The following is a 24,222-nucleotide window of genomic DNA, read 5'->3' as shown; positions in this document are numbered from 1 at the left end:
TTACCATTAGGGCTGAGCTATTTACGGTTAAAATACGTAGCAGTAAGCGCAAAGGCGTGACAGCTACAAGTCCGTATTGGCTTTATACATACGGAAGTAGGAAGCGGGTCATTCTGTCAGTGGAGGGGTTAAAACAACGGAGTCACTTGAGAACATACCCCATTTACTGATGGAAAGATTCGGCGGTTCGGTCGCATACGGCTTGTAATGGGTGTAGTACGGCGTGGGACCTATGTTGCCACATGATATTCTGATCGTTAGGAATGCTACTTTTTTTGAGAATTTTCAGCAGATGATATCAGTTTCGTTACATTATTTGACATGATGTAATAGAACTACTCTTACTGGCTCCATAACCTTCACCTCTTGCTGACAGTGCTACTCTCAATTCTGTACTGTAACCGCAAATACACTGTCATCTCTCATGCCGTGATCTCCACCCCCCCCCCTTTTTTTTTTTTACAGAGGTTATATATCACCCGGGTTTCCATAGCATTTGTTGAATTAGTATTTGTCGTTTAGACAGTGTTATTGCCTTTAGCATTTTATGTATTGATGACATGAGTCTCACATTTTGGTTCATCGGATTCACATTGCAGCGGTTTATTATTGAATGTTTCTAATACAGGGATCTTGGTAACACATGTTGTTCTCAATCTGATACGAATGTACTTTCTTTTTTTCTGATTCTAGCCCCTTTGTATAGTTCTTGCGAGCATTCACTCACATAAGGTGTTACTATACCATGACCACAGTCGATGGGTCGTGCAACTAGTTCTTTCTTTTAGGATTGATCTACTTGAAATACACGGGCTTGGTTTCCCATGTATGGTTGTAGACTAATGTATAACAGATGGCAAGCTCTAAATTTCTGATCATTTTGTTAACTAATAATTAAAATGGGGTTCTACTTTACATTTATACTTGCCTGCATATTATAATACATTGACATAGTTTCCTGGTTATGACTCAGTACTGAGTGGAACGCTTTCATTTTTAGTGTGTATATCAGATACCACCCTACGAGAAGTACGTAATTGTAGTTTGCGATTTTTGTAATTCTCGCCAACAATTTTGTACAATAAACGTGTAACGACACACGATATTGTTTTACTGGTCTTCAACGATGTTCAGGAATATTTCTTGACACATATGCCTTACTTGGATCGTAACGTCATTTTCTAGGCTGCACTGTAGTCGTGCAGTTACTGTTCTTGAAACAGTACATATGTTGTTAAATTTTTGCACCTTCCTTGCTTTTTCACAAGGCCTGTATGACGTAAGTCATCGTTACCTTGACTTACTTCCTTACCTTCATTCTTCAACATGTAACTACCATGGTTGGTACACTATATTTGTTTTGATTATGGTGTTACTGTTGTGAGTTCTTCCCTCTTTACATGGGTTTCATGGTACAATACGAGTGTTAGTTTTCGCGCTTTTATTTGTTGACATGGGTCATTATTCAGATTGTGCGCCTGTACCTCTAACGCCTTGATAACACTTGACACAGTGTTCTGGTATATTCCCTGACATCCACATTCTCAATTAACAATATGCTCATAAAGGTACCAACTGAAGTATTACACATTGTATGGTATGATTAGTGGTGGTTTTTGTGTCGTGGGCCATACTATCCTTTGTCTTCCCCTGATTAAGGGCTACATGACATTTAGAGGAACGTGTCTTCAGTTGTTTTGACTGAAATGAGTGTCTTTCTAATGTTCTGCGTATGTATTGCACGCTTTTCTTCCGTCTTACTTCATAGCTTATTATTTGGTATATCATCCATCCACATGCCTGCTTACCGGCAGACTTACCACTTTCATGACAACGTTGGTTATGCCCTTTTCCATATGTATCAATAATTACTGCTTAGTAGCAATTTGTTACTGTATATTACATTATATTGATAGTTTGGTTCAATAAAAATGTTTTATAAAGTAAACTGTATCTTATATGTCGGTGGCAAATAAATTGCATTGATGTAATTTTGTATTCTCGTTTTATTAATTATTGTTAGTAAAATGGAAAATGATGATACACACAGTTATGAGACTGACTCCTAGTAAGGGGTTTATGTTCTACTAGTATACGACAACTTGTAATCAAATGTTTTACCTTCAGTCTGCACTCATCTGTATAGGACTATGTTATTTTAGTCCGGTCGTTTAAAGGGCATTGCATTAACATTACACAGTGCATATCTATGCATCACAAGCAATATTGACTCCGTTTGGCATGTTCTTTTTTTACGATTATATGACATATGTATTTTGCTCCCTATTTTATATTAATACAGTGTGCTACTGTTCTCTTATTTAATCCTTTAATTTATCTGTAGCTTTGATGTATCTCCCTGTACAGTTTGGTACTTCCAGAATGAAAGTTTCACTCTGCAGCGGAGTGTGCGCTGATACGAAACTTCCTGCCAAATTAAGTCTGTGTGCCAGACCGATATTCGAACACCGGACCTTTGCCGTTCGTGGACAAGTGCTCTACCGTCTGAGCTACCTAAGCACGACTCACGTCCCGTCCTCACAGCTTTAATTCCGCCAGTACCTCGTCTCCTGCCTTCCAAACTTCGCAGAAAGCGTGCAGGAGAACTTCTGTGAAGTTTGGATGGTAGGAGACGAGGTATTGGCGGAATTAAAGCTGTGAGGACGGGGCGTGAGTCGTGCTTCGGGAGCTCAGATGGTAGAGCACTTGCCCGCTAAAGGTGAAGGTCCCGAGTTCTAGTCTCGGTGCAGCACAAAGTTTTAATCTGCCAGGAAGTTTGGTACTGTTATGCTATTATATATTACCACTGTATATAAGACTTGCACAACACCCTTTTGTCATCTGTTCCATACTGTTAGCATTGTTGTCTGTACACTGATGCCTGAAGATGGCGTAATATATCACCGAAACTGGTAGCCCAATAAAATAAAAGCTAGGAAATCAGACGGCTGAAAAGCGTTTGATTTGACATTCTGTGTAAAGAATATGTAAACGTGTGTCTTTGTTCGAGGATTAATTCAATTCCCTTCATTATCGCTAACGCTCCCGAATTATTCAAGTACACAGTAAATAGTTCAACACCGTAAGTGATCCAGGAGTTGTGCTTTTTTCATCATGTCACGAATATAATGTAAACCTCCTGGCAGACTAATATTGTGTGCCGGCCGAGGTAAGGACTCTGGAACTTTGCCTTTCGCGGGCAAGTTCTCTACCCAATGAGCTATCCAGGCATTCACCTTAGAGCACTTGCCCGTGAATGGCAAAGGTGCAAAGTTCGAGTCTCGGCCGCCACACAGTTTTAGTTCGCGAGAAAATTTCATATCAGTGAAAATTTCTCCGCACAGTAAAAATTTCTTTCTAGAAATAGCTCCAAGACTGTGGCTGGGCTATGTCACCGCAAATTCTTTCTTTCAGGAGCGCTAGTCGTGCAAGTTTCGTAGGAGTTCGTGGGCCGTGCTTGAGTAGCTCAGTCACAGAAGTTGGTCTTCGCCCGCCGTGGTAGTAGGTTGTAATGGTTCCGCCTCTTAACAGTTAGTACCCCCTGCCTTACTCGTTTACTTCGATGTCGTGTGATCTCTCGCGTGCGTCACATCGCTGTTTGTCGTCTAATGTCTGATGTTTGTGCAGCTCTTACTGAGGAGGCGTTGTCTTGCTCAGTGATGTCCACAATTGTTTCCACGTGGCGGTGTTGTCAGTTTCAGTTTTGATAAATCCAATCGACATTTACAGCCCAGCTCTTAAGAGATACAAGACTGATTGGTTGACAGGATCAAGGTTTACTACAGATCAGGTGCATACTACGTACTTTGACTCGGCATTAAAGTAGTAGAATTTCCTGACCCGCTTCAGGTTAACAGGATATTATTATTAAGGCTTTCATGTAACCATTACGCATAGTGGTGCTCCCACTATCACAGCTCTTTTGCGAATTCAGAAGTGGTCTATACAAATATCCTGGTTTTTAATCTTCTACCAGAAGTAGATGACAGTTTTTTGAGGTCCATCCCACTCCCTAGTGGGGATACGCTACATATTCGAAGGGAACACTGATCTGCTCAGCACCAGTTGCAGGACAATATTTGTGTTCGTTCGGTAGAAATGGCGGTTAAGAAAGTATTGCCTCCACTTGCAGGTCTGTGGTTATCGGGTTCGTATCGCTTATATCAGCCAGGAAGGAAGCTGCTTTATTTATAATCAGAGCTGCCACCTCCGTGCCAACTGTCCGGATCGTGTGGTGGTATTAAAGCCACTTACTAGCAGCGTATAAAACTGACCTTAGTCGATATTCTTATGCAGAATCCTGGAGATGAATCAATCCTATTATTGAGGATCAATGTGGATATTTGAGAGATGATGGTCGTGATATTCTCCCGCGGCCCACGTGTAAGAAAATTAAAGACGTCACTCCCACGTTTCTGTCCCTGGTTATTCAAAGCAATCGTCGCAAAACACAAGACGATGATGCGGTGGAGGAGCCTTTTCGTTTGCTTCGGTCTTCTGATAACTCTCCGTTGAAGGACCTACTTCTCCGGCCTGAGTTTGTAGACGAGGAAGCCATCCGTGCCTTTGTACCTGATCAGTGGTTTCTGGTAAGTCATCAAGCAGTTCTCCCGTTATCTAGGCTGCCTCGTCGGCGCCGCCTGCTAAGGAATCTGTTTCAGGATGTAATGGGTTTTTGTTCTGTTTATCGTTTATGTGGTAGTGTATATGTGTTATTGCAAAAGCCTATGAAAGTATAGCAGCAAGAAAAACAATATTATTTGAAAGAAATAAATAATATCTGCAAATTCTTATTTATGTGCTGCTGAGCCCGACTATAATGAATTATTTTGTTATGCCTTACCACTACACATAAATACTGAAATGCTGTTCCACTAATTCAGTAAGTGACATTAAAATGTGTGTACCAAATAATTAATATGGCACACCACAACTTCTTCCATAATAACTCTGGTGTCGTAAATATTTTTATTTAATGTCACTGATAAATTACTCTGAGAAATTTAATCCTAGGCATCAGCCACAAAAATTATTTCATTTACGTAAAGTGTAAGATAGTTCTACGGAATGTTATTTTCACTGTGAGAATAGAAAAATAATAAATTCCTATGGGTTCTTATCCTCGGAATTTAAATATTGTAGTATCGATCGAAAGAATTAATGTCTAATTATATTTGCTGTTTGAAATTGCCGCTCCATACGCTCATGTAATGGCGGCAGACAAAGCACAGTCTGGACTGTTGCGGACACAAAACTTAAAACATTTGTAATTGGTTATGTAGTTACAAATAAAAGTCCGTACACTAGAATTACATTTAGTAAATTATACGTTATATTTTTCTTTTGATCACTTACTACTACTTTTTACAATACTTAAAAGAACAGACCTCAATTTATCTTGGATCTCAGCCGCTTCATACATCATGGAGAACAACAGAAGGAAAGAAGTACCACAGACAAACTGTTTATAAAAATAATAAACCATATAGTTGTTGGAAATTATTTTCATTTCAGTATATAATAACTCATAATATAATAATAAACCTTCTCTCAGTTTTCAGATATAGCTTAAAAGTCACTTCTGGAAAAGTATTCCTGACTTCATAAATCTCGCACACTGTCCATACAGTGGTGACACAAAATATTCGCGTTGACATTACAAGGACCCCACTTGTCTCCCCCGTTTCTGTCGGTTACCTCTCCCCTTGTCACAGTTTCCCTAACTACCCCTGCGCCTTCTGTCGCGGCCTCCACCTCACGACTTCTTGATGACTATAACTTGTTGATTCGCAAGGGCAGGATGAACCCACCGTTATCAAACGAATGTCCATACGCGAACTCATGTCTGTCGACGAGTGGGTCTCTCCCTCTGACTCTGAAACTGATTTTCTGCCTGACCCACCCACATTACCGCAAGGGGTAGTGGCCATTTCAACGATCCGTTGTAGACAACGTGTGGAGCCTGAAAGGATTTCATCACGGAAGAAAAAAAAACAGCTAGAAGATGGGGAGATGTTCACTCTACTTCTCCCTGCGTTTCGTCTACTGATTGTACCATGGATTCTGGCACATAGCTTCGTTCGATGATGGTGCTGTAACTTTGTAGTTCTAGTCCCAGTTCAGTTATCTACGCAACCATGCCTTTCCTCACTTTCAATATTAACAGTGTTGCCTCTGAACTCCTGATCGCCACTTTGTGATAGTTTATAAACTGAAGAGCCAAAGAAACGGGTGAACCTGTCTAATTTCGTGTATGACCGCGGCGAGCACCCCAGAAGTGCCGCAACAAGACGCGGCATGGACTCGACCAATGTCGGAAGTAGTGCTGGAAGGAACTGATACCATGAATCCTGGAGGGCTGTCCATAAATCCGAGGAGGTGGAGATCTCTTCTGAATAGCACGTTGCAAGGCATCCAAGATGTGGTCAATAATGTTCATGCCTGGGGAGTTTGGTGGCCAGCGGAAGTGTTTAAACTCAGAGGGGTGTTACCGGAGCTACTCTGTAGAAATTCTGGACTTGTGGGGTGTCTCATTGTCCTGCTGAAATTGCCCAAGTCCGTCGGAATGCTCAATGGACATGAATGGAGACAAGTGATCATAGACGATGCTTACGTACGTGTCGCATGTGAGGGCCGTATCTAGACGTATCATGTGTCCCATATCACTGCAACAGCACCATTTCAGAGCCTCCACCAGCTTGAACAGTCCTCTGCTGACATGCAGGGTCCGTGGATTCATGAGGTTATTCCCATACCCGTACACGTCCATCAGGTCGATATAATTTGAAACGAGACTCGTCCGACAGGCCAACTTGTTTCCAATCATCAACAGTCCAATGTCGGTGATGACGTGCCCAGGTGAAGTGTAAAGCTTTTGTGTCGTGCAGTCATCAACGGTAAACGAGTGGGCCTTCGGGGCACGATACGTTGGCCGGTTCTCTCTAGAAGGAGATGTGGGTTTGTAAGATTTAAGATTTTGGTGATAGTTTTCCAAGCGTTTGGTAATAGTTTTCCAAGCGTTATGGTCGGTAGTGCAAAGCTGTAGTAAGTATATAATCGACTCACGTTGTAAATAACTTGCTTAAGACCCTTGTGACCAATTTCTTGTCCTTGTACTGTGGGTAGCATATTTTACGAGGTGATGAGGCGATGCTGTCAGTCAAATACTTGTCTTTCAGTGTTAACAGTGAACATTGGCTTGGACACACTAAGCAGCGTGAGGGAGAAAGATGATACAATTACCATGTGACCGCGTTTACAAGGATGAAGTAGTACATGGAAACGAAAAAATGCTGCTCTTCTAGTTGTGTGTATAGCAGTTTCGATTCGGAGCTCAACTAAAATCTGAGGACTGTATTTCCCGAAGGAAGAGGGAGTTCTGCGATGCACAAGGTAAGCATTCTAGCAGCAACTGTAGCAGAGCTTGACGTCATAGCTGACGACATTGCCAGGGCAGGATGTCTCGCCCAGTTATTTGTCAAAACGCAGTCGATGAATTTTTCTTCGAAACCTTCTGCCTCCGAGTCGAGTGTCGCGGGACAAGAGCACATTTGTAACCTTGGCTGCAGGTGCGTCACCTTTGAACACGCAAGTGTGTAACACAACAATAGTACAGTCCCACGTGATTAGATGTCAGTGGCTAGGCAAGAGGTGCTTAAGGGAGGTACACCTTTTAGCCAACACAATGTATCAGATATCATAATTTATGTGACTTTTGTATTGAATCCGCTATAGCCCAATACCTTTCTCAAGTTTTCCAGAATCTCTAAGCTCTAGAGCTGTGACATATCTGGAGATAAATAAGATCCTTTCAAACAGTTTTACTTATTTTAATAATCATACTGGTGGGTAACGTAAGTTATTCACACAGGTTATTACGTCATTGCAATGGTAGATTCCTTCTTCCTATATTTCCAATAACCGTTCCACACTTTACCATATCGTACGGCGTTATTTTCGAAGATATGGAATTGACTAACAGAACCCAATACATAACATTTGACAATGAAATTTCAACACGAACTTAAGTAACTTTAGGTGTGCATATCGCTTCATTTCTGGAAACAATCATTATTGTGTTAAAACAACCTACCTATGGCAGGGGTAGAGTGAAAAAGCCGTGTAGCCCACGACGTGTGAATACCCATAATTTAGCCACTCAGTGTTTGAGAATGGGAGCACTTAGAGACTTGCAGCCAACTTTACACATAATTTCAAACCCTTACGAAACTTTTTCTCCCTGACGACTCCCACTAAATGATGAAAGGATAAAGTTTACCGTTTACTACATTTCTCCCGTTCATTCCGTAGCACTGCCGCGTCAAGCATGACGTTTTATTTTGTTACTTCCTTACTACTAACTGTATTCACTATACATTTTGCAAACAGCTTTTAAATATAACACTGAATGTACCTGCAAAATTATATCATTGCACTGAACTTAGTTCAGGAGATATGTCGTCATAAACAGTAAGGTGCGTGAAAAACTGCATCATGAAAGACGTTTAAATTTATTACACCGTTACTCCCTGCTCCAATCCCAACACTGTTTGCAAACAGTATGGACAACTGCCGCTGAATGTACTGCAGAAATACATCAGTTTACGACAAATAGTTCGGTAGAAATAATGGTTCAAATGGCTCTGAGCACTATGGCACTTCACATCTGAGGTCATCAGTCCCCTAGAACTTAGAAATACTGAAACCTAACTAACCTAAGGACATCACACACAACCATGCCCGGACAGGATTCGAACCTGCGACCGTAGCAGTCGCGCGTTCCCAGACTGCAGTGCTTAGAACCGCTCGGCCAAAGCGGTCGGCTAGGTCGGTAGACATGATGTCAAATACCGAGATGTGTAAAGAACTACAACATCATGTATGACGTTTAAATTTACTACTTCTTTACTACGATCTCCATCCACGGCAAAATTCGCACACCGTATCCACGTAAGGCACTGGATGCACCTGCGTAGTGCAGTGGATAGATCACGAGATACGACTTCATAAACACTGAGCTGCGTGAAAAGGAAACTGCAAGACGAAATTTGCTCGAGATGTAGGTGAAGAAATACGTTTGAAATATGTTAAACATTCGTGAAATATATTTTATGTGCATACATAGGCAGATCCAATGGTACAAAGCCCATACTAAACGCCTGGGTTTCAGCCAAAATTGGTACATGTATTATTTACAGTCTGGAAAGAAATACTACAGGTGATAATAATCAACAACCTCTTATTGGGATAAGCTAGAAACAGAATGGGGTAGGAGGAGATGGACAGTGAGGGCTAAGCAGGAGATGGAGGAGCAGGAGGTAGAGAGTGAGAGGAAAGGGGGAAGTGGACAGAGAGAGGGGAGAGGAGCAGATGGAGAGAGTAAAGAAGGAGGATAAGATGCAGAGAGAGAGTGGGAGGGAAAGATTGGCACACAGAGGTGGGGAGGGGGAGCGGGGAAGGAAAAAGGAGATGAACAGAGAGATTGGGAGGAGTTGATGCCTGGAGAAAGCGAGAGAAGAGAAAAAAAGATCATAGAAAGAGGATAGAGAAAGATATGAACAGAAAAAGGGGAGAAAAGGGAGGAGATAGAGAAGAAGGAGGAGTAGGCGAACAGTAAGAGGAGAGGAGGAGATTGTCAGAGAGAAGGGAAGGAGGGGGATAAAGAGAATGGGGAGGAGGAGATGAAATTATAGGGAGAAGGAATTGATGGATAGAGCGGGAAGGAGCAGATGGACAGAGGGGAAGACGCTTATGGACAAAGGAGGAGATGGACAGAGGGAGGAGGAAATGGACAAGAGGAGATGGACAGTGAATTTGGATAAGGTGGATAGAAAGAGGAGGTGGAAGAAATGGTCAGAGAAGGGTGAAGGAAGAGATAGACAGAGAGAGGGGGGAGCAGAAGGTCGACAGAGAGAGAGGCCGGGTACTCAGCTAGTATGTAGTTATAAATGGCCACCAGTTACTGTACGATGGCTTGTGGATTATAAGATGCCGAGTATCACACTGAGAGGATAAACTATAAACAGCTTTGAGCCGTCTTCACGCTTAGATTTCTTCCTTTCTCAGACAGAAACGCAGTACTTGAGACAGTGGATGGCAGAGCAATCATTTGCTTAGTAACGCCACTGAAATTTATCGTACAAGAAGCAAATTCAGATTTGTGCCGCTAAGTGTATGACACTTTTTCTGTGCCTCGCAAAACTAGGCTTCGGTTCTGTGCTGGTAAACAGGCGAAATGTGACGTTACTAGCGCTGCTGCAAGTTTGCAAACATGTGAGTATACGTCCAGCAAGAGGAGGAGTTGCTGGGTACATACTTAGAATAGCCATGTGTTTCCGTGCAGAATCCGAAAGGTTGGTACCAGATAAATTTGATTGCCAAGCATTCAGTTATGAGCGGCGGCCTGATGAAGGTTTTTAAAATTTTCTCGTCTGCATAGAAAAAAAAGGCGACCCCTCCCCCTCTTTTTTTCTCTCCTTGCGATACATTAAATTTCTCTAACTTTGGCCGGTCCTGTAGTATCGGCTGGGTTCGTTCTCCCCCTCCACTCGCGCACCCATTTTATGCACACGCTCACGCACGCACACACGGGGACTCCCACGCACACGGACGCGCTGCCACAGGGTGGCGGCCCGTGGCGACCGCGCCAGGAGCGGCGGCGGCCGAATAAAATCCGCAAACTGCGGCGTTGCGCGGCGGCCAGCTGGCGGCCCGGCCGGCCCGGCTGAATTTTTCAGGGGCCGTCCGGCGTGGGCCGGGCCCGCTTTTAAAAGTTTGATCGACACCGCAGAGCGCAGCCGTGGTGGCGGGCGGGGGTGGAGACCTGGACGCGGCGGTCGCAGTCGCAGGGGTTGCGCGCGAGCGCGCATTGTTCAGCGGCCGGAGGAGCTCCCCTCCGACGCAGTCCATGTCGGCAGCGAAAATTGCGTTTAGCGTTTTGTGTGTCGCCGCGCGCGGAGGAGCTGTCGCGGCGTCCGGCGCTGTTGTCCGGCTGTGTTGACATTTCATCACGGCCGAATGCCGCGCCCCGAGTCCTCGACTGTTCCCGCTTTCCCCCTTTCCCAACAGTCTGTCACAGGGGCGCGCATCCCGCTAGTCCGAGGGGCGGCGTAATAATGCAGTGGAAGGGCAGGGGGCGGAAAGCTGGCCGCATGTTTAATGCACTGTGCGTTCTCCATTATCCCGCCTTACTGTGGCCCCACATTTGCGTTTTATCTTTCATGCAGCCAGCAAAGTTAGTTTTATGCGTCACGACATCGTGGCCTATCGAACGCCACGAACTGCATCTCGCTACAAGCCACCTGCGAGACTGAGGATTGGTACTACATTACATAACGAGAATAATAACCAGCTTAAAGTACACTACCGGCCATTAAAATTGCTACACCGTGAAGATGACGTGCTACAGACGCGAAATTTAACCGACACGAAGAAGATGCTGTGATATCCAAATGTTAGCTTCTCAGAGCATTCACACAAAGTTGGCGCCGGCGACGACACCTACAACGTGCTGACATGAGGAAAGTTTCCAACCGATTTCTAATACACAAACAGCAGTTGACCGGCGTTGCCCGGTGAAACTTTGTTGTGAGCCCCGTGTAAGGAGTAGAAATGCGTACCATCACGTTTCCAACTTTGATAAAGGTCGGATTGTAGCCTATCACGATTGCGGTTTATCGTATTGCGACATTGCTGCTCGCGTTGGTCGAGATTCAATGACTGTTAGCAGAATACGGAATCGGAGGGTTCGGGAGGGTAATACGGAACGCCGTGCTGAATCCTAACAGCCACGTAGCACTAGCAGTCGAGATGACAGGCATCTTATCCACATGGCTGTAACGGATCGTGCAGCCACGTCTCGATCCCTGAGTCAACAGATGGGGACGTTTGCAAGACAACAACCATCTGCACGAACAGTTCGACGACGTTTGCAGCAGCGTGGACTATCAGCTCGGAGGCCATGGATGCGGTTACCCTTGACGCTGCATCACAGACAGGAGCGCCTGCGATGGTGTACTCAACGACGAACTTAGGTGCACGAGTGGCAAAACGACATTTTTTCGGATGATTCCAGGTTTTCTTTACAGCATCATGATGGTCGCATCCGTGTTTGGCGACATCGCGCTGAGCTCACATTGGATGCGTGTATTCGTCATCGCCATACTGGCGTATCACCCGGCGTGATGGTATGGGGTGCCATTGGTTACACGTGTCGGTCACACATTTCAGATGTGTTACGACCCGTGGCTGTACCCTTCATTCAATCCCTGCGAAGCTCTACATTTCAGCAGTATAATGCACGACCGCATGTTGCAGGTCCTGTACAGGCCTTTCTGGATACAGAAAATGTTCGACTGCTGCCCTGGCCAGCACATTCTCCAGATCTCTCACCAACTGAAAACGTCTGGTCAAAGGTGACCGAGCAACTGGCTTGATGAACTGTGGTATCGTGCTGAAGCTGCATGGGCAGCTGTACCTGCACACGCCGCCAATCTGTGTTTGACTCAGTGCCCAAGCGTATCAAGGCCGTTATTACGGCTAGAGTTGGTTGTTCTAGGTACTGATTTCTCAGGATCTATGCACCCAAATTGCGTGAAAATGTAATCACATTTCATTTCTAGAATTATATATTTGTCCAATGAATACCCGTTTATCATCTGCATTTCTTCTTGGTGTAGCAATTTTAATGGCCGGTTCAAAAATGGTTCAAATGGCTCTGAGCACTATGGGACTCAACTGCTGAGGTCATTAGTCCCCTAGAACTTAGAACTAGTTAAACCTAACTAACCTAAGGACATCACACACATCCATGCCCGAGGCAGGATTCGAACCTGCGACCGTAGCGGTCTCGCGGTTCCAGACTGTTAATGGCCGGTGGTGTAATTGATAAGATAATGAGGTTAAAAAGAAAACATTCCGTAGTCCGTGCTGCACGAAAGGCCATGACGAAAACAGTATACACGTGCCAAACATTCATTATTGACTGCGACAAGTGTGTGAGTTTGTGTGAGCGTGTATATGTGTGTGTGTCTGCGTCTGTGTCGGTGTGCGAGCGTCTTCGCACAAACTCTGGAAGCAACCGTCTGGTGCGTGGCGGAGGAAACCCTTTGCCACAACTAGTCATTTCCTTTTCTGCTCCACTCGCAGACAGTGCAAGGGAAAAACGAGTATCTTCTATATACTAATCTCTCTAAAGTTAATTTCGCGGTTCTGACACGAAATGTACGTTGGCAGCAGTAGAATCGTTCTCTAGTAGGCGCCAATTCTCGGTCCTCTCAACAGTGCTCCTCGAAAAGAGCGTCGACTTCCCTCCGGTCATTCCCATTTGTGTCCCTGTGTTGTTGGAACATACTGGTAACAAATTTAACAGCTTGCCTCTGAAATGATTCTGTGTCTTCCTTCACTCCGTAATGGCACTCGAACAGCAGTCAAAAACGGGTCGCACCTTTACTGATGAACCACACTTTCCTAAACTTATCCCAATAAACAGAAGTTGACTAGTCGCCTTCCCTCCTAGAGTCCTAATATACTGATTCAACTGCAGGCGTGGGATGAGCGTGTAGAAGTCCACCGAGACCAGCCGACAGTACAAGAACGGCGAAGGTTTGGGAAACGTCAATCAGCTCGACGCTCATAGCTAAATACTGACAGTCGAATTTGAATTGGTGCGCCTTACGATTCTGCACGTCTTAATTTCCCAGTGGCTGATTGAGTATGATCGAAGACAACTGCGATGTCGTGAAAGAGTCTGTCATGAAACGCCCGAAATTTTGACGTTTGCATTCCCATGTATAGGAACAGGAGCGCCTGGTACAAGATATGGGTGAATATGGCTCGCTGAAGCGTCTCCTGTACAAACCTCGACAGCTTTAAACAGAAATATGATGCTAAAATCATTTAATTGCATACTAATATAATTTCGCTGGAAGAGATGTGCAAACTGATATTAGATTTCGATAATTTGAATCGAAACTTACATTCTACGACGATAAAAAAAAACAAAAAAAAAACGCTCCACGAAGGTATTATCCCAATGGAACGGATATCGGTGTGTGTGCAGACAGACTAATGATTACAATTTCAGAAAAATTTGATGATTTGTTCAAGACAAACAGTTTCACAAAATGAGCAAGTCAATAACGTGTTGGGCCATCTGTGGTCCTTGTGCTAGCAGTTATTCGGCTTCCCATTGACTGATAGGGTCGTTGCATCTCCTCTTGAGGGATATCATGCCAAATTCTGTCCAATTGGCACATTAGATCTTAAAAACCGCGAACTGGAAGTCCTCACTCATAATGCTCTAAACGTTCTCAATCGGGGTGATATCCGACGGCCTTCTTGGCCAATATAGCATTTGGCAATCAGGAAGACAAGCAGTATAAATTCTCGTCATGCGCGAGCGGGCACTACGTTGCTGAAATGTAAGCCTAGGTTGGCTTGCTATGGATAGCAACAGAAGGGGCGTAGAATATCGTCGACGTACCACAGTGCTATAATGGTGCCGCAGATGGTAACCACAGGGGTTCTGTTATGAAAGTAAATGGCGCCCCAGACCATCCCTCCCGGTATGGTAGGCAACGGTCAGGCTTACAACCCACCACTGTCCACGGGGATTCCAGAAAAGTCTTCGGCCTAGAATCTCAGTAAAAGGAGTGCATTTGTCTTCAGTGACGAGTCCCGCTTTAAACTGAACGCCAATGATTAGCAAAGACACGTATGGGGATGCCCCAGATTGTGGTCGGATACCAACCCGACTGCCGCCAGCCACATAGCCTCGCGTCCAGTAGAGAAAGTCTGGGTTACCATTTCTTTTCATAGTAGGGCCGCCATTGGTTGTGAACCGTGGCACGACAAGTCTGGCTAAGGGCATGGAGCGGATGGCGTGCTTCCACGGCATTACGTGGACGGAAGTGGCCAAGGCGGAGATACGCCATGGGTGCGCCATGCAGTGCTGACATAGGCCTGGAGGGAGACTGCGCTGCTCATTAGCCAACATTCGTAAGGAAATACAATTTTATCTATATGTGTGTTCTACAAAATGACTCGTTGTCAAGCCAGTTACAACATAGCAGTTACTTTGAGTAAGGAAGTCATCGTGAGTGTAAGCCGTTCGCATTATACCTGTGCACTGCACAAGTCAAACCTGAGGAGTACATATGTCCGGCATTAAATTCACATCATAATCTTTCACGGGCGTGAGTAACGTTAAATATACCCTGAATTTGTTACATGATAGCAAATGAGTAGATGCGCGCCATGTGAGCTGTTACGATGATTTGTATTGCGAGTAATGTACTAAACTGTGGTGCAATACTTTAAGAACAAAGTAACTTTCACATGACGTTCCACTGCCAAGTAACTTAGCTCGATGAAACTTGCACCATACTTAGAGAGTGCAGCAGTATTGTAAGGAGCGTGTCATAACTCTCAATTACATTGAAAACAATATAACCAACGTAACGCTATTCTTTGCATTGTGTAAGATTGGAAATAAATAAGCACTCAGATATCGATAGTAAGAATCTGAGGGAGAAACACGGGAGCGCGATTCCAAGCATTGTTGTGAGACTAGCAAAAATCTGAGGGCAAAACATGGGAGCGCGATTCTAAGTAAGGTAAGTCGAGAGCTCGGAGACAGACGTGTCACGCTACCTTCACGTCTGTGATGGCAGATCTTAACGCATTCAAGGCCTGGTTTCATTTATATGGCCAGGAGAGATTTAGATGGCTCAACTACTATTGATGATGGAATGCAAGGTAAAATTCGCAAGCATAGCATAAAGCGCAAATGCGGGGTTAGACTCGCATTTTAGTCCGAGTCTGCAATAATCCCATGTTTTACTTGACAGTTAATGGAGCTTCCTTATCCCCGAAATAATAATTATTATTCTCCACATCTAATTCACAAAATGCTGTGGTTATAAAATGTTAATGTAACTTTGAAATTTAAATATATGTTAATCTCGAACTCGGCCATTATATACTTATGTCATCGTCAGACATTTCGCTATTATTAATACTTGCCAAACTATTATTGATCATCATGATATCTGAAGATTTAAATAGATTTAATTTATGAAATCCCTTCTTACAAGTTATTTGATAGTTAACAGGACCCACGGAGGCTGCTTTTTGTTATATTCATTCTTAGTAACAATAAGCTTTAGCCGCTGGTGGTGCATGCTGCTGCGAATTGCTGTAAACCATTTGGAAAAAAGAAGTCATCTTAAGAAGTGAGTGCAAATTTTAGGGCCAAACAGAGATACTGGCACACCACATCATGTCGTGTACTCTAATCCAGTAAATTCCGTTGCACAAGCCATATTCTGTACACCTTCCAAATTCTTTTTAAAAAACGATGTCAGATAGCTTATCGAAATGTTAGTTTTAAGTTTTTCATGTTACGATCTGTTGAAGGCTAAAATGACAGTGAAACTGACACTCATACAACACCCACACAGTGTTATGAAGGTTAGATTCCGAATACTGATAGCTCAAGTTGCTTATCGAGTCCATTTTCACAGACAAACATAGGCTTTATTTGTTGTAGGAACGTCACATACTTGTTGTAGGTACGTTACATTGTACAGTAGTAACTGACAGAATTACTCAATGAGTCGAACCGAAATGACTGGACATTACAAACGGTAACACTTGATCCTTAACTGGATGTGTGATTACCATGGACGACAATTCAAGCTCGGTTACGTGCTCCCATACTAGCCACACGGTAGATAAAGAGTGCATGTGGTAGGGCGTTTCATTCATTCACCAGCGCGGCTCACAACTGCATGGATGATCATTGGTGTATATGGACGCGCTGCAGTATGAGTATGTCTACACAGCACGTCCCGTAGGAACTCGATGGGATATGAGCCGGGGAAAAGCGCATGCTAGTCAATACGCCGAATATGTTCCAAGAACTCCTTCTTCGATCCAGTCGCGCATTGTTATCAATAAAAATTAAGTCAGGACAGAATGCACGCATCAATAGACACACACGAGGAAGGGGTCCGGTATCTCAGTAAAGTTAATCAGTGAGTGGACAGTATTCATATACCGGGGGTCAGTACACCCATTCAACATTGTGCTCCCCACCTGGGCCATCAAACCGATAATGTTCAACGATGTTCATAGGTTCGCAATCCTCCCCACTTGGGGGTACGTCCAGCAATGTCGACATGATGATTCTCACAGATGGGGGAGCAATGGGTTCGGTGCTGTTGGCTCTTGGGCGCTGCTTTGTAGTCTCCCACTGCCGTTTTTGGAGATCGAAAGTTTCTACGGAACTGTCTCACCCTATATATGGTAGAGCAAATAAGAGGACCCTGGAAATTCAAGTACCCAATTTGTAGCAGCTAGAGTGCAATGCCAGTTCGCTGCCCAGTATTAACAAGTTATCGAAGATACCTTAATTTACCCCAAAGAACGAGTAATTTTCAGTCCAAGTTGAATTAGGCACTGCTTAGCGGGTTCCATGTTTTAATTGCCATTAATTGCTTAATCACCAATGACACAAAGATAGAATTCATACCACTCAGTTCCTATCACGGAAGGATATAAAAAAAATACACTGAGGTGCAAAAGTCATGTGATAGCGATATGCAGATATAGAGTCGCCGATAGTATCTCGTAAACAATATATTAAATGGCATTGCACTGTCGGAGCTGTCACTTGTACTCACATGAAAAGGTTTCTGACCTGATTATGGCCGCACGACAGGGACTAACAGTCTTAGAAAGGGGAGTGGTACTTGGAGCTAGATGCACAGGACATTACATTTCGGAAGTCGTTATGGAATTCAGTATTCCGAGATCGACAGTGTAAAGAGAATACAAATTTCTGTCATTACCTCTCACCACGGACAACGAGGTGTCCGACAGCCCTCACTCAACGACCGAGGGCAGTGTCGTTTGCGTAGAGATGCCAGTGCTCACAGACGAGCAACACTGCTTGAAATGATCGCCGAAATCAATGTGGCACTTACGACGGACGTATCCGTTCGGACCGTGCGGCGATATTTGGTGTTAATAGGCTATGGAAGCGGACAATCGAAGCGAGGGCCTTTATTAACAGCACGATATCGCCTGCCGCGCCTCTCGTGGGCTCGTAACAATACCTGTTGGACCCTAGACGACTCAGTAACCTTGGCCCGGTCAGATGAGTCCCGATTTCAGCTGTTAAGTGCTGATGATAGGGGCCGGCTCTGGCGCAAATTCCACGAAGCCATGGACTCAGGTTGTCAAGGAAGCAATGTGCAAGCTGGTGGGGGCGCCAAATGGTGTGGGCTGTGTGTACATGGAATGGACTGGGTCCTCTGGTCCAACTGTACTGATCATTGACTGGAAATGGTTACGTTCGGCTACTTGGGGACCATTTGCGGGATTCCTTTTATGGATGACAATGAGCCATGTCATTGGGCTACAGTTGTTCGCGACTGCTGTGAAGAACGTTCTCGACCTTCTGGCGCAGGATTTGGCCACCCAGATCACCCGACATGAATCCCACTGAACATGTAGAGAACGGACTTGCAACAGTTTGTTGAGTCCATACCACGTCGAGTTGCTACACTCCGCCAGGGCTAAGGACAAGCGACATGGTATTAGAAGGTATCGTATGACTTCTGTCATCTCAGTGAAAATTCAAAGAAGGCGGCTCATTTTGTATTATCGCGAAATAGTAGACAGACTTGCTGCCGGGTCCTAAATTCCTCTCGATTCAATATTTCGGCGATCCAGTTGTTCGTCATTTTCGTGGCAACGCTGCTTCTGCTGCTTACATTCAATTATCGTTTTAGTAATTTATGCTTTCCACTAAGGTTAGTGACTGCATTCACCACTGGAAAAGGAACGTGACGAATTCAACTTCAGATATTCGTCCTGAAATTCAGATCCACTATTTGCTATTTACGGTCACCACCTTATGTAGGAACGAAATTTGAAAGTTAAACTTTTTCAGTCAACTTGAAACAGTTACTTAAGTTTTAATACATTTAAAACACGTTTTTTGTAACGAGAATGAAACTGACAAAATATTTATCGACTACTTTTCGTTACTTTAAGACTTCTTAAAAACATAACGTTTGTCATTTGATTGGTTCAAATGGCTCTGAGCACTATGGGACTCAACATCTTAGGTCATAAGTCCCCTAGAACTTAGAACTACTTAAACCTAACTAACCTAAGGACATCACACACACCCATGCCCGAGGCAGGATTCGAACCTGCGACCGTAGCAGTCCCGCGGTTCCCGACTGCAACGCCAGAACCGCTAGACCACCGCGGCCGGCGTTTGTCATTTGAGTAAAGCTAATATACTCTTGAAACCGATAGAAAAGGAGTTAATGCATATAAATGTTACTCAAGCAGCGCAGCAAAGCGACCCATCAAAGAAGCAAAATGATGTACCTCGTAAAATGGACTACAGCATTTAAATTATTGTTACTGATGTTACAACCAGCTATGATAAATTTTATTATTGGATTCAGTGGGTACTTGAAAATAAACAATCACAAACCTTGGATATGGATGTCACTATCTTGACCAAAGCCCGCTCGGTTGGCCGAGCGGTCTAACGCACGGCTTTCCGGAGTGGGAAGGAGCTCCTTGGACCCGGCACGAATCCGCTCGGCGGAGTTGCGTCGAGGTCCGGTGAGCTGGCAGTCTGTGGATGGTTTTTAGGCGGTTTTCCATCTGCCTCGGCCAATGCGGGCTGGTTCCCCTTATTCCGCCTCAGCTACACTATGTCGGCGATTGCTGCGCAAACAAGTTCTCCACGTACGCGTACATCACCATTACTCTACCACGCAAACATTGGGGTTACACTAGTCTGGTGAGAGACGTTCCCTGGGGGGGGGGGGGGGGGGGGGGGGAATCCACCGGAGGCCGAACCGCACAATGACACTGGGTTCGGTATGGGGTGGCGGAGGGGTGAAGTGGACTGCAGTACTCGTTGTGGGGTTGTGGACCACTGCGGCTGTGGCAGGAACGGAGCCTCTCCGTCGTTTCTAGGTCCCTGGTTAACATACAACATAAATACAACATAATGACCACAGAAAGTTTGATCACATAATATGTTGAATCAAGTCTGGTTCTCCTTTTCCATCAGAAACAGATAACTAGTCTACAGTTTGTCTTGATATGTCTGGTGTAACCGAGGATATGAAGCCAAAAACACTTCAAATGTTTCGCATGTCTAGTTAAAATGATATGGCAGTGGCGTCGTAACGGCTACCCTTATTGCGCCTTCTTGAAGCACAATGGTGCAATCGTTGCAACATCCTAATTCATCTACATCTACATCTACATGACTACTCTGCAATTCACATTTAAGTGCTTGGCAGAGGGTTCATCCAACCACAATCGTACTATCTCTCTACCATTCCACTCCCGAACAGCGCGCGGGAAAACGAACACCTAAACCTTTCTGTTCGAGCTTTGATATCACTTATTTTATTTTTATGATCATTCCTACCTATGTAGGTCGGGCTCAACAAAATATTTTCTTATTCGGAAGAGAAAGTTGGTGACTGAAATTTAGTAAATAGATCTCGCAGCGACGAAAATCGTCTTTGCTTTATTGACATCCATCCCAATTTGCGTATTATATCTGCCACACTCTCTCCCCTATTACGTGATAATACAAAACGAGCTGCCATTTTTTGCACCCTTTCGATGTCCTCCGTCAATCCCACCTGGCAAGGATCCCACACTGCGCAGCTATATTCTAACAGAGGACGAACGAGTGTAGTGTAAGCTGTCTCTTTAGTGGACTTGTTGCATCTTCTAAGTGTCCTGCCAATGAAACGCAACCTTTAGCTCGCCTTCCCCACAGTATTATCTATGTGGTCTTTCCAACTGAAGTTGTTCGTAATTTTTACACCCAGGTACTTAGTTGAATTGACAGCCTTGAGAATTGTACTATTTATTGAGTAATCGAATTCCATCGGATTTCTTTTGGAACTCATGTGGATCCCCTCACACTTTTCGTTATTTAGCGTCAACTGCCACCTGCTACACCATACAGCAATCTTTTCTAAATCGCTTTGCAATTGATACTGGTCTTCGGATGACTTTACTAGACTGTAAATTACAGCATCATCTGCGACCAACCTAAGAGAACTGCTCAGATTGTCATCCAGGGCATTTATATAGATCAGGAACAGCAGAGGTCCCCGGACGCATCCCTGGGGAACACCTGATATCACTTCAGTTTTACTCGATGTTTTGCCGTCTATTACTACGAACTGCGACCTTCCTGACAGGAAATCACGAATCCAGTCGCACAACTGAGACGATACCCCATAGGCCCGCAACTTGATTAGAAGTCGCTTGTGAGGAACGGTGTCAAAAGCTTACCGGAAATCTAGAAATACGGAATCAACTTGAGATTCCCTGACGATAGCGGCCATTACTTCGTTCGAATAAAGAGCTAGCTGCGTTGCACAGGAACGATGTCTTCTGAAACCATGCTGATTACGTATCAATAGATCGTGCCCTTCGAGGTGATTCATAATGTTTGAATACAGTATATGCTCCAAAACCCTACTGCAAACCGACGTCAATGATATAGGTCTGTAGCTCGATGAATTACTCCTAATACCCTTCTTAAACACTGGTGCGATCTGCGCAATTTTCCAATATGTAGGTACAGATTTATCGGTGAGCGTGCGGTTGTATATGATTGCTAAGTAGGGAGCTATTGTATCACCGTAATCTGAAAGGAACCTAATCAGTATACAATCTGGACCTGAAGACTTGCCCGTATCAAGCGATCAAGGTATCTACTTCTAAGAAACTCATGCTAGCAGCTGTTCGTGTTTAAAATTCTGGAATATTCCATTCGTCTTCCCTGGTGAAGGAATTTCGGAAAATTGCGTTCAATAACTCCGCTTTAGCGGCACAGTCGTCGGTAACAGTTCCATCGGCACTGAGCCGCGAAGGTATTGACTGCGTCTTGCCGCTTGTGTACTTTACATACGACCAGAATTTCTTCGGATTTTCTACCAAATTTCGAGACAATGTTTCGTTGTGGAACCTATTAAAGGCATCTCGCATTGAAGTCTGTGCCAAATTTCACGCGTCTGTAAATTTTAGCCAATCTTCGGGATTTTGCGTTCTTCTGAACTTCGCATGCTTTTTTCGTTGCCTCTGCAACAGCGTTCGGAACCGTTTTGTGTTCCACTGGGGATCACTTCCATCTCTTACCAATTTATGAGGTATGAATCTCTCAATTGCTGTTGCTACTATATCTTTGAATTTTAGCCAAATCTCGTCTACAATTCCACGTAAGTCGTGCAACTATCGCTGCTAATTTCCGGAGACGACTTCTTAATGCAGAAATATTAATAAACTTAATCTTCTAATGATTTATACATATGTTTCCAGACATAGTAATTTCTTGCGGAACAGACCAGAACATGAACTCTCACTCCCGCTGCCGACTAACTACCAACCACACTTCAGTCTGCCTCTGGTTAACTTTCTTCCACATAACAGGTATTCCTCAAAAGGAACACGACAAGAGCAGAGCAGAAGCTATGTCTTCCTTAGGCATAACGGCTTCCCTCTTGTTTTGGCACGATTCTGGACTTTTCGTAATAATAAATTATATCAAGTTGAGGAAGAGCTCAGAATGTATGAAAGTGATTTGTTTCATACTCATAATCGCAGAACAATAACTTAACTGTGTATTTCCCATTCTAATCCCGATACCAAAGTACATATTTGGACATTAACATTATTCAGTTATAGCCTTTCCATGAGAACATCGTTGTCTCAATTTCCTACTACAAACCACTTATGTCGTATACAACTCTTGATTATTTATTTCTTGTATGAATAACTGCTTAAGTAAAATATTTGGTATCCCTGATATTCATAAGCCTCATCTGCTAACTATGCATCTATCTATGTCTACACCTATGCTATACATTGTGGCAGAGGGGTAATTGTATTGTTAATGAGGAGTGATCTGAATGTTTCCGTTCGAAAGTCGTTGAGTCCTGAAGCGGTATGCCGATCAGGCAAAACCGCCGTGAGACTGAGGCAGTCATTCCCCGACGCTCCAAGTTTAAGTTACTAATTTGATAAAACACCTTGTCCTACCACGAGAAGAAGTCGGTGAGTGCATGCTACATGTCCTCTTCTTCACAGGAATTGTCGACATTCTAAGGCCGCTTTTAAGCGACCGAAGGCGTTACAATTGCATGGGGGGACCAGGACCATATGCCAGATGCTCGGGTATCTGACACCCAAGTTCGATGGAATTGGTCTCCTACATCAACCGACTTCTTGTATCGAATCGCGACCAGCACAGAATGTGGCCCACCATTCCACAACGGTGGTTTTTGAGAGACATGCTGCCCCAAACAGAGTCTTTTTATCGTATGGATGTCTGCCGGTGTTTATCCTTCGGCAGACAGGTAAACAATAACAGCACTTGTTCCTGTTAGGACGCATGTGGTAATAACGTCACCATTTTGGTAATAACGTCATCTAACCCACGCACGTCGGAAAGACTCACCTTGCCTGCACATCGGTGCTTATACATCAACATTGGCGTCGCACTGCATTTTATATACGCTGCAGGAAAGCCCTCAAACGGTACTTCTTGACTGCCCCTTGTGTATCCCCTTTCCCATTCCGTTAACGAATGGTACGTTGCAAAATTATGTCTAAATTTTATGATTTTCTCGCCGTGGTCATTTAGCGAGAAGTGTTCCCGAATCTACACCCTCGAAATTTCATCAGTTAACCTCTCCGCTGTGCAAAATACCTGTTTGGTAGCGTCTGACAGTGGACTTCTTTGAGCATCTCAGTAACGCTTCCGCGCTGATCAAATCATCAGGAAGCGAAAGCGTCGCGAGTCGTTAGATCTTGTCTGTGTGTTCTAGTAACCGAATTTGGTTCGATCCTATATTGTTCAGTCATACTCAAGAATCGCTCTAAAATTTCTCTGTAACACATTTATCTGGTAGATTAAGAACATTTCCTTAAGATACCAACCTGACATTTGTTTTACCTATAATTAGTTTTTAATACACTTTCCACTATATGTCTCTTCGTACGGTGTGTCCTGAATATTTTTATGGTAGTTACTGTTTTCAGGGATTTTCCGCCATTAACATTATCGAGCATTAGAGTATCTCTTCGCCTGTTTATGCGAAATACTGTACATTTATTTATGTCGAGGAACAGCTGCCATACCGTGCGCCTGCCGTC

This window comes from Schistocerca piceifrons, chromosome 4 (genome assembly GCF_021461385.2).
Source record: "Schistocerca piceifrons isolate TAMUIC-IGC-003096 chromosome 4, iqSchPice1.1, whole genome shotgun sequence".
Classification (NCBI taxonomy): Eukaryota; Metazoa; Arthropoda; class Insecta; order Orthoptera; family Acrididae; genus Schistocerca; species Schistocerca piceifrons.
This window is presented reverse-complemented; position numbering follows the sequence as displayed.